Below are 17,411 nucleotides of genomic sequence, written 5' to 3'. Positions count from 1 at the left end.
GTCACAAATATTAGTATAGATAGATTTAATACAACTATAAGATATTTAATACAAATATAAGATAATTTATACAAATATAAGATATTTAATACAAATATAAGATAATTTATACAAATATAAGATATTTAATACAAATATACTAAGCAGCAAAAAAAAAACCGCCAGGTTGGTATGTGAATCCCTTTACAGAGGCATCTGCGACAGCACGTTAGACACTGGGAACACACGGAGGACCCATCAGTACCGATACAGTGCGCCGACGTCTCACCAGAGAGAACATTCATTGCCGTAGAGCTTACCGTGTACCGACCCTCACCCCTCGCCATCTACGCGAACGTCTACAGTTTGCCCAACACACCTGGTATCGTGCCTGGCACGCTTAAAATTTGTAATGTAAACCGGATTATTGTTAATACAAATTCTAGTTAGTTAATACAGTTCTCGTTAGTTAATACAAATATAAGATATTCAATACAAATATAAGATAGTTAATACAAATATAAGATAGTTAATACAAAGACTAAATACAAATATAAGATATTTAATACAAATATAATATATTTAATACAAATATAATATATTTAATACAAATATAAGATATTTAATTAATATAAGATGTTTAATACAAATATAAGATGTTTAATACAATATGAGATAAATACAATATGAGATATTTAATATAAATATATAAACGTGATTGCCTCTATGTAAAATAAAGATGCGCGACACATAGACATAAGGGCGACGCTTGTTTAAATTCTTTGGGATTTACCCCCCCTCCCCCGCCACAAAAAAACCCCATTAAATCGGATTATACACATACAACAACTTTGATTATCCAACATCTGGCGCTGGGTTACTAAGTTTGAAAAATATTAACATACCTTTGTCACGCCTAATGAATGTGTGAATATATTAAGCACGCAATGCCTATACCGTACCTGCTATCTACGTGATCGCATACATTTATTGCATTGTACGCTGGTATTTATTGAAGCCATGCGTTAATGTTTTAAAACAATTATGGAATACGCCCAGCTAAAAAAGGATGTTTATTTCAATGGTTAAAAAATACACTGGGTTACTAAAATGGCGATCGGATAAAATCACGATTTTCGGAAATGTGATAATGCGAAAACTCAGTTAATTGTTGATATATTTTTGATCGAGCTTTTGAACGAAATTTAAAAAAAAAGAAATAGGTTATTGTATTGATGAAAATTATGTTATAAACTATTGATCAAAAACATATATTTTACACACTGAGGTGCATCGAGCAAGTAGTGGAGAAGAACTGTTATTGCCCCCCGCTCTCCCGACATCCAGTATATACATCGTCTGGTGATATTATTTGGTGCAACTCGTGCTCAAGTTACAATAACCTGTAGCACCATGAGCCTTCTGTCTGACGTGGAGAGCGTCTATGGGAAACCGGTCGCCACATCCTACATACGACCCATGCATCTTTTCTTACTACATATTTCTGTAGCCTTGTGATCGTCTAGAATTTGTCTCTAGCTGTCTTTACTTCTGCTTCACGTTGTGTATTTACTTCTTACAGTTTCTTAAGACGTTTGTCTTACCAGGAATAATAATGCATACTTCGCTTCTATATTTTATATAGCATATAACTGAATACAGGTAAACAAGCATAGCACAAATTACAATACTATATAGCTAAAACCACATCTCCACCCTATCCAGCCTCTCGGCTGTCTAGGAACTCAGATGTACCCTCGATCTCTGGAATCTAATGCAAGTCTGACTTACAGGGTTCCCCGGTTTCTTTTAAAGGTAAATGAATATCATGCACCATAAAGCGTGATCATGGCCCTGAACCTGTGCAATTAACGATATGATTGGTTACTTTAAGCTAAATGATGCAATTAGAATAATTCCACTCACGTGTAATTCTGGTGGTAAATGAGTGACATGTGTTTTCGATAAATAACTCTTTTTTATGTGTCAACTGTCAATTACAGACTAAGTTGATTTAGTGCACACTATATATGTGAATATGTTTGAAATTACTAACTTGCCAAAGATATTAATTAATGAAATATAAAGGCATCTTATTTCAAGAGCAAAAATTCTAGCAATATTATTACAAACCACCGCATCGCTACAATGTAATTCACCGGTGGATATGCTTTGGACAACCCCACGGAGGATCACCATCTTCCGATTTCTGCAGCCTTTTAACAGAAACTAAAAGATAAAGTCATTAACTTCAACCTCGGTTGGACATACTATTTTTCACGATACACCCAATAAAATGTATTTCCTAAGGCAACAGATTTAAAAAAAGAAATATATTAAGTTTTTAAAAATAGTTAAATTCGCTGGCCGTGACACCAGGGCAACCGACCTGTCTTGGGCATGCCGTTGGTAGAGGTACACTAACGGAAGAAAATACGTTTGTGCCGGAAAGTAAGATGTCATGCCATTAATTTCCTGTATGTGTGTTTGATTTGGTTTGTTTGGGTTATTTTTGTTTAGTTTAACAAATGAAATTATTATTTTATGATATTTTTGATATCAGAAGTAATAATCATTTCCGGTTTTCTAGATATCAAGGCCGCTATGCCGACCCCGATCTTTACTTTGCTTAACACCTGCCTAAAAATAGGCGTGAAAACTACGACTTACATACTTCCTGTTTCACATAAGGCAATGTTATATTATTTCACGTACGCTATGACTAACTTGAGAACAAAGAAAGGAAGATGGAGAGAAATGGTCAGCAAATCTTGAAAATGAAAAATGTTAATGAAGAATGAAAGGAAATAAGGACTGTTTATCGATAGGTTGATTTGTGGTGTCCTATGTTTGATTAAAAGTCGTATAGTTTAAAGAGGGTAATAAATACTCATGTGTCACAAGTCGATATTAGCATTGTGACGTGGTTTTTACTTTCTAGTACACATCTCCATAATTTTCCATGGTCGGTTGTCATTGAAGTCTCGTGCATGACATCTGACAACAGTCGCCTGAACGACAGTCGTTCTGAATAAGTTAGGTCTTGAGTAGAAAAGCAGAACCATTAAGATAAAACTAAACAAAGCAATAATTCTGATTACATTGGTCGCAGCACAAATAAAAAAAATGTAAAGTGGTTTAATAATTGAAGATGTAATAAAGGTCAGTCACCCAACAATTAGTTTCTTCTGTCGGAAGTTATTCGCGACTGCTAATAGTAATTATAGTCTAATTCAGGATTCCTCTACTGCATGGTTACACGAAAATAACTTATCGGTAGATACATGTAACTGACCTTAGGAAAATGATTAAATTGTTGGCATCTCTTATTTATAGAATATATAGATAGAGTTGGACAAAAGTGGCGACCAGTGTCGGGCAATTGGATCATCAACTCATCTCGCCATATTTTTTCTTACATACAAACCTTAAAATATGATAACAGCAGTTATCATAATTTGATTGAAAATGTTCGTGTCGGTAATGAATACCACTCATAACATTATAAACTAATTACCACATTGGCTTTCCCCGTACACAGTTCATCTCTATCAACAATACAATCTTTCAATTTTAAATTTAACAGGCAGTGCAGCATGAATTGCCCAACCAAAACAGTTAACAACACAAGCAACGTGCTTTCTCAGTTCTTCTCCATATTTTCAATTCCAATCTTATTATTGCTAGAGATAATGTCTGGCATGATATCAGAAACGCAGACAAATAAATGTTGATGTTTAGTCAAAACTATCTCGGGTACGGTAATGAATCATTCAGTTTTTAATTCAGAAAGATAAGCTCATAAAATACATGTAGTAATATTACTGGAGTTTTTTTCAAATGAAATATTGTTAAAAACCGATGATACAAATTACACAATTATACTGGTTAACGTGAATTTTTACTTAAAGATGCATAATGCATGAGCTATTGGTAAAACAAAAGACCAAACTGCGGACAAGCCAAACTACATGTACACAGACATTGTAAGAAACAAACAAATATCAATTCAAGTGAATGGATCCGAGAGTCATATATCTGTCTATTACAGGTCTTGTTTATGGCTTTAAAGGGTATATAAATTATTATTTAGACATTTATTCACATGACAACCCCATAACCCACTTTCTAGAACACCGATGAATGAAATATTCAATGGATTAGAACATCCGCGCCATATAATAATTTAACGTTAAAAGGGATAACCGAGACTTCGTTTATTATCGTAACAATGGTACTTGACAGCCGAGTTACTCTACGTCTTGTCAAAACTCTTACAACATCATCGCTGAGAATAAAGTAATTTGACTGAAAATTTCAATATATTCAATTTTCATTATTTATTATCGAACTATTACAGCAAGAACGACCAGCTCTGTATTAAATATTAAAAAATTGAATCTTTAATAACGTATGTATATTATGTAAATAAATCTAATTCCTAAGCTTGTACGTGTGTCATAAAGTAATGTTGTCGTGTCTGTTTCAGTTGTGTCTAACTAAAGTAGACTAGATTTAATTCTTTCCAAGATGAACTAAATTTCATTCCTTTCTCGCTTTCCTTGGCACGAATGCGCCAGGAACTGATCAAAAAGAGCTGACAGAATGATGGACGACGCGGTTGATGCTAATTTTGCATTTCATCAACTAACAAGTCTAACGTTACTGACAGCCTGGAGCGAGGTTAACCTTGTCATATGTGTGCTTGACAGGAAATAAAGAACAATACCAGTGGCAATAAAGAAACTACATTCTATTGCAGTACGGAATTGAAAGAAGCTGGGTTTGACAGGATTTATTCTGCACAATGTATATAATTCAGCGCAATGTTATGAAGATCAACAATGACATATATAGTTAAATAATACTACTGGACACATTATGCCATCTTGTATACAAAATAATACTAGTACACGTAACAGACAATTTTTCCGAGCATAAACATGTTGCCGTATGATACAAGTTTTACTTTACAGGGTCTTAGCAAAGACTAATCTGCGACTTCTGTTGTGGAAACAATAATAATCTATCATTTCAGTTAACGTTAACAGAAGAGTCGTATAGGTAATTAGAAAACTGATTGGTAACCAATGAGGTCTGATTGAAATAGGAGAGATTTTAATGCTTTTGCAAATTATATATTATGCAAGCAGGAAATTACAATTGCAAGTTTGAAGAACATTTATAAGTAGCTTTGTGGCATCAGTAACTAACTATATTATTCTGATTTTACTTAGATTAAAACAGCACAGTTTGCCTAGGTAAGTTAAATGATTTTCCACACGTAAATAGTTGTCTAAAATTACAGTTATATTGCGACTGGATTTTACAGGCGAAACAGAATGGGAACTAATAATGCATATATTTAAATTAATATCAATAATTTGAAGACAATTGTTTGAACCAATTTTAATGACTTTTTTTTCTCTACATTTAACTTTATACACAATTCCAACTGAAATCGAGATGCTTTAAAACTAGTTTCAGTTGGATTAAAAGCTATGTACAGATGTGTGTCATCGGTATAATATATATATATAGAGAGAGATAGAATCGGACCCAAGACAATTCCTTGCCGAACATCGAACAACTTACCTTTTTGCTCGAATAACCCATTGTTTAATACTATTAGATAACAATATAAAATCTTTAAAGCCTTATTATTAAAATAACAAAAATCAGACAACAATATGTTGAGGCCAATAGTGTCAAAATCTGCCGACATGTCTTAACAATACATGGTTTTCGCTATCGATGGGCACTAGTATATTAATTACATGTAGCCAGTTTCTGTGAAATTTCCGGCAAGCACTTTGGACATGTTCTGTAAGATTATTTTCATTTAGATTGTTTGGCCTTAATATGTTATACAAATGATTAATTAGACATTTATTCACACGCCAAGCCCATTATTAACAGGGAGGTTGGATGGCCGAATGGTTAGCACGTGCTCGCTGCCACTGAGTCAACTTGCGTGGACACGATTCTCCGGTTGTACGTGGCAAGGAGTAGGGTTACCTGTTCAACCTTGTGGGTTTTCTCCGGGACCTCCGGTTTCCTCCCACTGCTAAAGGGGCCTATGCGCAAGCGAAGCGAATTATTGAAATAAAATTAAACCATGTGTTAGTCCCGAAATGACCTAGTTTATGTCGAGTGGACGTTAAACCCCAGCTCTCTCTCTCTCTCTTAATAATGAACGCTATGGTCCATATTGTCACTTTTGCGAACCATAGGTCTCGAATCGAACTTCATTGGACAATTCGTCAAGCATAGGCATGTTCGATTGACAAAACTACAGTATCTCTACCACTGATACTTTTGAATAAACCAGACTAATATTACCTTTTGCTGTTTTTTTTAAATTCACAGCTATTCAGTGTCAAGACCTTGGGGAAAAGAAGGGGACTGTATCAAATGTTTATATACTCTTCAAAAAAAGTAGGGGATATTCAGATACAATACAAAACTGCGGAAATGCACTGCTATTTTTATTAGAGGTAACCTGTGTATGTTAATAACAGGCCAATTGCCTATACATGAAGATAAACAGTTCATATGGACGGCTTATCTGATGGCCCCATTTCACGCGCAAAGGGATACACTGTCAAAAGTTAAAATGGACGTTTTTGATTTTTGTCTTAATAACGAGTAATTGCTCTTCCAATCCTCAGACATTCAGCAATTCGTCGTGGCATGCTCCTAATCAACCGTCCAATCACGATTTGGCATCTGACCCACTCCTCTTGCAGTGCCACGGCCAATTCTTGCAGTGTTGTCGGTTGACGTTAACGTCGAAGAACACGTCTCCCGATCAAATTAAACGTAACACACTAAAGCAAAGATACGCTAAACAGTAAATCTTATGCAAGAACCGATAGGAAAGCGAACATGGATAGGATAAACCCGCAAGCGGCAGTTTTCATCAACCCTTCCTTGAAGTGTCAAATTTGACAATTAACCCCCCACGTGTATGGCACTATTGGTGTCGCACATGCAGCTCAGTGGTTCTGTTGGGGCGATAAGTTCTTCATCTGTGAACATACTCTCAAGGCATGTCAAGTGTCCATGACTATTTATCATATCACAACCTGTATAGGTATTTGCATTTCAACATCCCCTACTTGTTTTGAAGAGTATAGTTCATCGCCGAATTGATTTCAAATTTCTGTCGTGTATGTATGTCGAATCTATTGCTGGGATAGACGTTTAAAGGCTATACGTTTGTCATTAAATACATTTTCTGTGATAGTTTAATTTTGGATTGTTATGAATAACATATATAATATTAATCATATTTTTGTCCTTATATACACAATTTTAAAATAACTATAATATTTATTATTTCCACCTTGTATTCTTCAAACCGGAGCAATTAATAGATTTAATTTAATATTATAATAATAGGTTTAAACAAACAGGGCTATAAATGACGGGATTGAATTCGTCTTAGTAAATTTCACTCAACAAAGCGAATGAGCTGAAACATGAATAACTGCAGATGGAACGCCTAAAATAAGAGTCCTAGATCTCTTTTACGTTGTCTGAACATTAAAGCTCAATGAAAACAATGAACCGTTTGTAAAACAGGCCAAAAATCATAAATAACGAAGTCGACTACATCAGAGGTTTAGCCTCTTTATTAATAATTATGTTTATTATATAGCTTCAGATAATAGCCCAGATAAAGGTTTCTAATTGACAATTCTTCTGAAAGTCTTTCATCGGAATTATCCAGTTTTTATTCTCAAAAATAATTACTACTGGTACGAGACCTTTAACTAACCTACGTTCAACGAACGCTCTCTAGATTTCTTTTTGACAGAGAAAAAATATTGTTTTTAGAAACATTATACCAAATCTCTTAAAGATGCATTATGTAAGAGCTAAATCTGCCTATTACAGGTCTTTATTTTGCCTTCAAATGTTATTTATTCACCCGACAAGGCTATAACCAACCCTAGACCATCGTATGGCCGGGATTTAAATGTATTGATAATTTACTTTAATAATGGATAATCGAGACTAGATAGTTTATTATCGTAGCAACGGTACTTGACATTCGAGACTATCTAGATTACAACTTCAAACACTGATATTCTCGGTCAGAAAAAAGTAATTTGAATAGAATTTTCAATGTATTCATTTTGCGTTATCTATTGTTGAACTATTATAGCAAAAATGTTCAGCTATTTATCTAAGTCTTACATAATGCATCTTTAACTATTAATATCATATTATATTCTTCAAATATTCATCACATCGGGTTTCGAAAGTTGAACAACATTGATACTAATAAAATAAAATCTGCACCATGTGTATCTATCAATTAAACTTTATTGTTAAAAAAATTATGAATTCCCCAGATCGAGTTACCAAAGCTGAACAAATTTGATGATAATAAAATAAAATAAAATCTGTATCCAGTGCATCTATTAAACTCTTACACGAAACAATTTTATTAAAGGAGGCAAGCCTTTAACTCAATATCATCCACAGTCTTCGGCATTGTAAACACGACTTATTGATCAATTTAAACACATTTGATCAGACAAAACAAATCCCACAGGAGAATACTACCAGTGTAGACTGGAATAACAAGACGCCAAAGACTGTCATTCAATTTGTACTCTTCGTGTATTTCGCCGAACATAACCGATTAAATTTTTTTAGTAAAACAAAAACGATTGAATGTAAATCAGTTTATATACATTCATATTACATTATTTCATGCATTGCGACCCATGTGTGTTCATATCTAGTTGCCAAAGCATAGAGATTTAGCTCCTTTAATATATTAAACATGGACCATGAATGTAGCTATTTGCTCCAATGTTTCTGGTACCATCAGTTTATTATCTTCATGGTTAAATAAACCAAATGAATAGCTGGTAATAATGATCTGAAATTGCTTTTATAGCTTTCAGCGAACTGTATTGATGATAACGTCATGTAGGGTTTTATTGGTAATTCATGCCATAGGGAATATAGATTTTTCGATATTTCTGAACAAAATTGAAACTCTGTCTTTTTTTCAGATACACTATAGGAAGATCATGGCTACAGCCTTTCAGAAATGAAACCATTTTATATAATGTTATCAAATCCTTATTAAATTACTGGTCAATCCAGGCAAGAAATAATGGCAATATAAAAAAGGGTCACCATAATTTCTGTTAAGAGTCTCTAAAATGAAAGGCAAAAATCGAGTAAATAATAATTCAATACATCCTAAATGTGAATCTATCAAAACTGTTAAGATCAAAATTGCTGAAACATGTTTATTTACTAAACTACTGGTGTCGCCATTCAATCGTTTTATTGTCGCCACGGGATATTATTAACCTCGACAACATATTTGTGTCTCCTATCTATTTGTCCCAACACAATTTCATATTCAATTTTTCATCTTACACCGTGATGGGTTTTTCGCGCGGTGCAGGGTATGCTTACCCGTTCATGAACATCAGGTACCACTTTCCATTGTCGGATTTTTCTCATGTACCAAATTACTTGAGCTTGATTTTTATTTCAATATACCTATTCAACAATCGGCGAAGGTTATTTTTGCCCTCATACATTCGTGAAAATAATACCCATAGTGCTTAAAAGATTACATTGTTGCTTTTAAGGCATGTTATGATTCAATTATTTTATTTAAAATCATTTATACAACGCACGCTTTCATAAAATGTATTCATAGCGCTGTTCTGATTGAAAACCCCGTACGACCAACAAAATAGCACAATAACATCATTGTAGTGATACTATAGCAGCAAACTGTATTACAATAATCAAATACGAAGTACATCAAATTTGAATATATTAGTCTTAATAAATTGCTTTCATTTTCCCCAAACATCAGCATCGACCTGTTAGGCCTATGGAAACACTTGAACTGTATGGAAGAATATCGCTGCCAATATTAAATGCTCTGCTACAGTGTCTTTTCCATTGATTATATGTAAAAAGTACAATGTACAAAGTCCTAATACCGGTAATGGTAAAGTCAAAATACCTCTAAGGCAAGAGTTAAAATGTAAAACGTCAAATGTTACTAATTCTTAACTGTTCAAAACCTTCTGGTCCTGATAATATCAGTCCAGCTGTATTGAAAAAGATAACTCCATCAATCACAAGCCCTCTCACTAAACTTTTTAATCTTTCATTAGAACTCCAATTATTACCTGATATCTGGAGGACTTCACATATCATTGCAGCGTATAAAGGAAAGGGTCATCCGCAGTTCCCTGAAAACTATAGACCAATTTCATTAACATGTTCATTGTGTAAAATACTAGAGAAAATCTTATTCAAAAATCTTTATAATTTTATAAAAGAAAATAACCTGTTATATAAGTATCAGTCTGGTTTTCAACCTAACGATTCTACAATAAACCAACTTTTAGAAATTTATGATGTTATAATTAGTAATCTTGATAAAGGAAAGCAAATTCGATTTATATTTTGTGATGTATCAAAAGCGTTTGACAAAGTTTGGCATATAGGCTTATTGTCTAAATTAAAACAATATGGAGTTAATGAAATGTTATGTAAATGGATTGAACACTATTTAATGCGTAGTTTTAGAAGGTTTCAAATCAAACTATTTGTATACTGATTCTGGAGTCCCCCAGGGAAGTGTGCTGGGTCCTTTCCTATTTTTAATTTATTTAAATGATATCTCCGATAATATTACTAACAACATAAGGCTATTCGCCGATGATACTTCACTTTTTACCATTATTCATAATGATCCTCTAAGTAGCGCGAACTCTATGACTGAAGATCTGAATATTATCTCATCGTGGGCTAAACAATGGTGTGTAACTTTTAACCCCAATAAAACTAAAGATATTATATTTACTAGGAAAAATACAATCCATCCAGACGTTATTTTTGAAAATACAAAAGTTGAAAACGTAACTACTCATTGTCATTTGGGAATAACATTTCAGTCTAATGCATTATGGTCAAAACACATTTCAAATATATACCAGAAAGCTTGTGGTCGACTAAATATTTTGCGTATACTGAAATACAAAATTAACAGAATTTCACTTAACAAAATATATCTTGCTTTTATTCGTCCGATTTTAGAATATGCCGATATTGTATGGGATAACTGTTCAAAGAAGGATTCTGATATATTAGAAAGTGTTCAAACTGAAGCAGGTAAAATAATAACTGGCCTTAGAAGAAATTCATCTAAAAACAATTTATACAAAGAGCTTGGTTGGGAATCATTGTCTAATCGCAGAATAAAACACAAATTAATATACTTATACAAAATAAAGAATAACCTAAGTCCCACTTATCTATCTGAAGCCTTTAAAAAATTTGAACCGTCTGTATCAAATTATAACCTTCGAAATGAAAATCTAAACCTCAATCTACCATTTTGTAAAACGAGTTCATATTCTAATAGTTTCTTTCCCTGCACAATTAAACTTTGGAACAACTTACCTGAAAATATTAAAACTTCACAAACGTTAAGTACATTCAAATTGGGCCTTTCACGCGTGTATCCTTTAATTAGACCACTACTATATTATAATACTGGAAATAGGAAAGAGAATATTATCCATTGCCAATTAAGAAATAAAGCTAGTAACTTAAATAATCACTTATTCTACCAATTTATTAGTGACACAAATATGTGCCCTAGGTGTAATTCTGCAGACGAAGATAATTACCATTATTTTTTCATATGTCCAGCCTTCTCTGCCCCAAGAAAAATTCTAAAAAATAATCTACACCACCTTAATCAAAATGTTACAATTGACCTGATCCTATATGGCAACCCCTCTCTTTCAGATAATACCAATTCCAACATATTTGAAATAGTGCAAAAATACATAAAAGACAGCAAGAGATTTTAAAACTTTAACATTTAAAACTTAAAATTACACTTCAAAATGTATATATGTTTGTTACTCACTGTCTGTACATATGTCACCACTGTATTGTAAACATAAGATTTAACTATTTTATATGTTTGGAGAGAACTTATATAGGCCTTGCCTGTTGTTCAATCCAATTCAGTTTATTGAATAAAATATTGTTTAAACTAACGTCAAATGTTAAGTGTTAAATGACAAATGTTTTGTGGGAAAATGCCTTTTTTGACGTGTCTACATTTTACATTTCTCTCATTACATTTTACATTTGCTCTCTGCCACATCCCATTTGTCCTTCACGCATTCTACATAGCATGTTTCGCACGGCATCAACTTTCATATGCAAATGTAGAATATCACGTGACTTATTAACATATACGGAAACCTGGCACACTATAAGCCAGAACACGGATATTCACGACACTATAACAGGAAATGAGCCTAACACACAATAAAAATTTACTTACCTCGACACTTTGGATGGTACTTTACCATGATTCCAGGTATCATGTTACATATAAGTGAAAAGCACGATCATTTCTGTTTGTAAATATGTAAATAGTTTTCTGGTACAATCGTATTCCCATAATTCAAATCCAATAAATATCACACTATTAAAGGGGTATTCAAGTACAAATACTGGTCTAAATACGAAATTCCAGATACTATATTAGGTATCACTGATTGCTCTTTTCAAATATGCAAATAATTTTCTGGCACATTCATATTTGCTTAACTTTACAAAATAAGATTAAAGTTGAAGTGAAGGAAGGGTGGGGGGAACTAAACTAAACTAAAATAAATATACGGGTCTTAATCAAAAATCTCTATGTCCATACTAAAAATGTATAGTCATTCCTCTCTTTAAATATATTATTTATTTGTTGGGCACAATGCTTATATATTGTTGTTTTTTTAATGGATCAAAGTTAATTAGGCTGTACTCAACTCTGTTTATAGAGAGACCGGAAGGAGTGGGGGAGGGGTTTAAAATATCAAAATACGGGTATTAATACGAAATTCCAGTTATTGTGTTATAAATTACTGGAAAGTATGTTTCTTTGGCTGTTTGAATCTATCAATTATTTCCTGGCACATTCATGATTATGTACGATCGTCTTGATTTACTGTTATCGTGCGGTGAATATCCTTATAGTGTGCTGGTTTATAGTGTGTCGGACTTCTGTATAAGTCACGCGATATCCTATATTTGCATATGAAAATTGATACTGTGCGAAAGTTGCTATGTAGAAAGCGTGAAGAACAATTGAGATGTGGCAAAACGCAAATGTAAAATGTAATGAGAGAAATGTAAAATGTAGACACGTCAATAAAGGCATTTTCCCACAAAACATTTGACGTTTTTCATTTAACTGTTGCCTTAGCAGTATTTTTTACATATAATCAATGGAAACGACATTGTCGCAGAGCATTTAATATTGGCAGCGATACCCTTCCATAGAACTGGAGAATTCCTACTTCAGAATAAGACCAAAACATAACATAATAATTTGAAAATTTCATTCAAATTACTCTAGTGTGGGCGAAGATGGTAGTTTTTGAAGGTTTGACAAGACGTGTGCAATAATTACAACCACCGTACTGGTTGTTCGAAGCTAAGTTAATTAATGTCTAATTAATAATTTAGAAAACATTTCAGGGCTAAGGAAAGACCTGTAATAGGCAGCAGATTTAGCTCTTGCATAATGTATGTTTTAACTAACTTTGAAATGTGTAACAATCAGATTGAGAATCCACATTAACGCATTCTAAATACAATAAAAGATTAACCACAGGACAAAGTTGACATTTTAACTGAAAGTAAGTCATAAACATATAGGGGGCTGAGTAGTCGTGATTGGGATGAAGTTAAGGACAAATCTCCAAGTTTCGCTACAACTCTTACGATTCTGTGGAAAACGCAACGATATCTCATGCCCCCAGCCTTCAATCATGCCAAAAATCACATTTCAGCTGATTATGTATCGCCAGAACTTTCAGTCAAATCATTATATATAATCATTCAGTATGGCTTCAGATATTCACCGTGACTCTGGGTAGCATAAGGCAAAACCTTATTTTACAGAAGGGGACATATTAAACAGGCATTATGTAAGAGATAGGCCTGCCAATTGCAGGTCTTTCTTTGGACCTGAAATATTACATAAATTTATTATTAGACATTTATTAACATGATAAGACCATAATCAACTCTCGGTGCCATCGGTTGACGCCGATTCTAATGATTTAATTTAAATAATATGGAAAAAGCGAGGCTAAAACTCGAATGACCAGTACGATGGTTACGATCAATGTACACATCTTGTCAAAACTACAACTATTGAAATTTTGCTCAAAATAAATTAATTTGAATGAAATTTTCAATATATTCATTTTGCATTATCTATTTTTGAAATATTATAACTCTAGTCTTTATCTTAATCTTACGTAACGTCCTTTTAAGTCGTGTGAGTCATTGTGTTCCATTTGTACCGATGTGTGTGTGTGTGTGTGGGGGGGGGGGGGGATGGCCGAATGGTTATTGTGTGTCTGTCATTGAGTCAACTGACGTGGTTTCGATTTCCCGGTTGTACGTGACAAGGAGTAGGGTGGATTTTCTCCGGGTCCTCCCGTTTCCTCCCACTGCTAAAGACTCCTACGCGCAAGCGAATTATTTAAATAAAATTGAACCATATGTTGTCCAGAAATGACATAGTTTGTATTGAGTGAACGGTAAACCCCATCTCTCTCTCTCTCTCTCTCTCCCTCTCCTCTTTCTCTCTCTCTCTCTCTCTCTGAACCGATGTGCGTTGTGCTGTGCTTTCATAAGGTGTTATAAAGCAACCGTATTTTTTAAAAAGTGAGTTCAAATACGTACATGATATATACATTAGCCCCATTTCATTTTTATTTTAGTCCGTCTTCATTATCCCAGTTGGTGTAGAAAAGAAGGCCGTTAACCCCCATTTCATTTTCATTTAGATAAGCTGTAGAAGTTATGGCAGACACAATCATTTACGGGGGACACCCACGCTAGACATATTTGGCTTTTGGGGCCAACAATCCACTTGCCAATTAACTGCTCAGTTACTGGAATGGATAAATTGCATTATGATAAATCTCTTGTAACTATTGCTTCCTGGGGCATAAACAGATTTATCCAACGCGACCATTGGGCACCTTGCTGCACAAAAACACATTTTAACTTATTTAAACAATTGCCCAATGATGCTTGACTCTTATGCAAACCATTCATTTTTTTAAATAGTTCACGTGATATTATGGTGTTATTTCGCCCTAGATAGATCACAGTTCATAAGCTATCGTATGTCACATGTTCGCGTCTAATTTCTGATTAGGCTTCTTCTGTACGGTCTCTAACGCACAATACTAGTGCTTATGTTACTGAATTCATTTGTCAAGCGTATCCATGGCTATTGACTACCTAAAACATCCCAAATTTAGTCGATTTATCAAAAGCGTTCTAAATTGAGGTCAACATAAATACCGGTTCAGTGATTAGCGAAGTGGAGCTATATATAGACTATGCCGAAACAAGTACATATTTGGTTTAGATTATACTTTAGACTATATAATACATTGCATTAGTAAATCTGTATAGTTTTAGGTTTTGACAAAATTCTACCGAATAACCCATTATATATGCAAGTACAGCCCTACACCTTTTGCTAATCGTATAGCCTACATATTAGGCTTTGGGTGCCCCTGACCTGAGCAAATGAACTTAAATATATTTCAGATAAGTCTAAGCTGCATGCGAGATTATTATCAAAACATTCTGCTACACGAAATTGTATTGCAAATTAGGAGAAACAGGACATATGAAAGAAAGGCGGGTTTCCAATAAATAAATGAATATTCCAGCTTTGTATCGTGAATGGCTATTTATCACGCGCACAGTGAGCTATATATAGAAGGTTTACAAGGAATGAGTAAATATCACATGACCTGTATTATTCAGATAGGTATATATAAATAGGACCTAACCCAAATAGCGTGATCGGATCTACCAACATGCTTTCAATTCTCCTAGGTTATAATCGGTTCAAGGAGGAGTTTGCTACAAAGTTCTCGAATGATTAAATATTTCGTGTACGATGATAAGATTACGTTAATATAATAGCCAACCATCATCGAATTTAATTTAGTTTGAGAACATGCTAGAATTTGGATGCACTCGTTATAAGAGTGGGCCCAAGTAAGCAGATAGACAAGAATTTTTGTCTAAAAATTTCTGAAGTGATCGTTAGATTTACTTAACGAGGTTACGTAACTAGTTAACGTCACTTTATTGTGCAATTGTATACAATTACAAGTGACCTAACAATGGCGAAACTTGTTATTATCTACTTTTTCTTTGTTAGTGTTTTCTGTACTTTTAGTCTCAGTCCACAAAACGGATGCCACGGACCCTGAATCACTGTTTAAACCCCTATCTATTCTGAATATGATGACTCTTCTTCTAGTAGTTTTTTTAGTAACAGATTCTTATCGGCTCTGCTCTCTATCCGTTACTGCCTGATGCTATAGACAACTAATATGAAAATAAGACTTCCCCCCCATCTGGGTTCTAAGGCTATTTTGGAATCCTTATACCGCCTTATTTTCACCGTGATTCTTCTTTGATGGTCAAAAGGAACAATTCCTTGCTACATCCTATACAAATTTCCATGTAGAATTGTGCAATACAAAAAGACAAACAAGATTCATTTGAATCGATCCGCCATTGTGAACCTCAAGCCTGTGCAGATCGGAGGTCATGAGTTCATAGCTATGCTCAGCCAATATTCCAAATTTTAGAATGGAATTTTACCGTAAACGAAAATTCGTACTATACATCAATTATCGGACATACACCATTCAGAAAGACAAGTGTGGAGGGAAGTTTGTCTGCAAGCGGGCCCGGCCCGGGCTGGAAACTGGGATCTGTTAGTAGTAGTTCTTTGTTCTTATGTGTTGCCGATAATGTTACGACTAATGTATAGTTTCTGGCTGAGGCATCATTTCAGATGTTTACGTTCTTTGGAAAAAAGAAATGGACGCAAATGGGTGACAACGCATTTAATAATGTAATATGAATGTATATAAACTTATTTACATTCAATCACTTCTGTTTTTACTGTAATTTCTAATCCGTTATGTTCGGCGGAATACGTGAATAGTCCAAATTGATTGGCAGTCTTTGGCGTCTGGTAATTCCAGTCTACACCGGTAGTATTCTTCTGTGGGATATGTTTAGCTTCGTTCATCGAGTCACTTCATTACAAATGGCGCTCGAAAGCGTTCTGGCACGCGATTCGTGTTCCAATAAGTCGTGTTTGCAATGTCAAAGACTATGGGTGATACTGAGTTAGCGACTTGCCTCCTTTTAAGTTAACACTAATATGATAGCTGTTGTACTGTAAAATGAATATTTAGTAGTGATATATTAGCACAGATTATATACTAGAGTAATGGTTTTCAGAGTTTTGTTATTCAGTTACCACATGACAAGATTGCTGGCTAATTTAAACA

This window comes from Patella vulgata, chromosome 6 (assembly GCF_932274485.2).
Source record: "Patella vulgata chromosome 6, xgPatVulg1.2, whole genome shotgun sequence".
Taxonomy (NCBI): domain Eukaryota; kingdom Metazoa; phylum Mollusca; class Gastropoda; family Patellidae; genus Patella; species Patella vulgata.
Note: the sequence above shows the minus strand (reverse complement) of the source record.